Source organism: Anas platyrhynchos, chromosome 9 (assembly GCF_047663525.1).
Source record: "Anas platyrhynchos isolate ZD024472 breed Pekin duck chromosome 9, IASCAAS_PekinDuck_T2T, whole genome shotgun sequence".
Lineage (NCBI taxonomy): Eukaryota > Metazoa > Chordata > Aves > Anseriformes > Anatidae > Anas > Anas platyrhynchos.
Genome location: NC_092595.1, coordinates 21,317,773 through 21,320,250, shown reverse-complemented (window position 1 = coordinate 21,320,250; position 2,478 = coordinate 21,317,773).

Sequence of the window (2,478 nt, the reverse complement as noted above, 5' to 3'; positions counted from 1 at the left end):
GTCTGGCTCTGTGGGTAAATATGTTCCTTACAGCGCAATTAGGCAGGCTTCTGCAGCATAAGGATGTGGCATCAAGGATGAGACTGTGCCACCGATGTTTTTAAGGGAGGGAAATAAAGTATCAGGTTGGGTAAAAGCCCAGTGTTTTACAAGAGAAATGTAATGGCAGAGCACATGATTAGTTTTCAAAATCAGAAATGTTCCACAGACACAGCTTCATACTGTAACTGATTATGGCTGCATAACAGGAATCTCATTCTTTTCTTATTGCATGAAATAAGATAATTGATTAGAGCAAATGTTGAGTGAATGTGAGCAGAACTAAGGAGTTGAGCTTTTATTCTGTACGGTTGTCATGTGCTCATCAATGGTTGGGGGAGGAAAATAAACTTGTTTCATGAAAACCAGAGATATTTTGTAAGCAAGATGTGTGCAATATCTGCTTCCCTACTCCAGACATAACTGTTGCTCCTTTATCATTCTAAATTCAGAAGGGGGAGTGGGTGGAATTAAATTTTTCCATGGTTGATGTAAGCCTGGCGGTTTTTGAAGCTCCAAACCAAATTGGAGCAATGCATTTCAGAGCATATGCCAGTGCTCTTTTGCACGAGGAGCTGAGAAATACCAAAGCTTTTGCTGGACGGAGGGACATTTGTACAAGCCAGCGTGGTCCCTGCTGCTCCTGCATAGCCCTCCCAGTGGATTCCTTACCCCCAGGTGCACAGCAGGGGCCAAGCAGCTTTGGGCAGTTGGATTTTCTTGCAGCCTTGCCCATGACGTTACACGGGCACCTCTCACTGATCAGGATTTTCGTCTAGGTGGATCTCTGGCACTGCGCTGTGCCTCGGCTCCCCGGGGAGCTGGGGAGCTCCATCCTGACACGGCGGCGCTCGGTGCGGCTGCGTTGCCACAAGGCAGCCGCCTGGGTGGGCAGCTCAGTGCCTGCAGCAGGCTCCTTCCCAGCTCCTCATGAAGCTGGCTATCACTCCTTTGCAATCCTAGAGCCATCGCTGATGCTGTGTGCTAACAGCAAGCGCTTTGCATGAGGCCAGCCTAGTGTGGCTCGTCTCCACTGCGGAGCCGGGCAGCAGGGCCGGGTTAGACCTCTGGGTGCTGGAGGATGGGAGAAGAGGTGAGGTGCAACGGGGAGGACAAGGCGAGAGGACAGCTCTGGGAGCTGCCGGCACAGCCCTGCCTCTGCAACCCTGCGGGCTTCTCCGTGGGAGCTCCGCCACTCGGCTCAGCAGGTGGGGGGCAGCCGGCAAGGCTGCGGGGTGCAAGTGCCAACGCATCGGGAGAAATGCCCAACAGCGACCCAGCTGGGAGCGCTGCGGCTCCCCTCAGATGGCAGCACAGTTTTGTACCGATCCCTGCGTGACAGACGTGAAATGCGAGCACGGGCGTTGCACAACTGACGCGAGTGCACATGGGGAGTGAGGAGGCTGCAGCCCGCCTCCCCGAGCCTCCCCAGGGATCACCCCGCTTGCCGCGTGCAGGAGCTCTCTCCCCGATGCCTACACCGCTGTAACCAAGCGAGCCCGCAGTGTGGGAAGCAATCTGTGCCACAGATGGTAAGAATTAAAAAACCCTGTTTATTAGTGTGTCATGCATGGGGATTAGGACGACAATACGGCAGATTTGCATTTCAGCAGAGTACGGGCATACTTGTGTGCACTAAATATACTTCTGTACGCACGAGTTTCTGACTCTGGGGGTCCCAATTCTCCTGTCAATTTACTGTCCTGTGAGGCTCAGGTTGGCACTGGGGGCTCAAGCTGCAGGGGCGGGCACCTCACGGCTTTCAGGGATCAGCTCTCCCGGCTCGCAGCGTTTCATATCGGTGCCGGGCACTCCACGAGCAGGACACCAGCTCCGTGCCGGGGAAGCAGCGCTGCTCGCCAAGAGCAGGGTCAGCAGCGAGGTTCAATCTGAAGCCTCCTCAGGGCCACTGAACCTGCTCCCTGCTGTCTGCGATGCCTGCAGGGCTGCTCCGGCTCCGACACCCAAGCTTCGCAGGAGCGCCGCGCTCGGGGCTGTCGGAGCCTGGACAAGCGTTGGCTTTTTGGAACAAAAACCATGGTGGAAGAAGGTGAGGCAAAGTAGCAAGATTTATGGAAAATAAACCCATTCTGATATCTTTCATCTGGCGAAACTACAGAAGGAAGAGGATTTTGCCAAATTTCCAGTGTCTAGGTCTATTAATGACTTCCTTGTTTAGTCTTGTTTTGTCCTCGGAGTCCTCACTCCCCTCCAGGGTCCCCGGTACCGTGTCCTCTCAGGTTTTCTGTTCTTCCTCAGATCTTACAACGCCTCGCACCACAACAGCTCTCCCTCCGCCTCCAGCAGAGCGAGCGTTGTGTTGGAAGATCACGAAGGGGTTGTATGGGGGGGGCCTTATCAAACTGCCCTTCTAAATTCCCCTTCTACCGGTCCTTTACAAGTGGGAACAGGGGACAAGACGAACACAGCCACACCAAC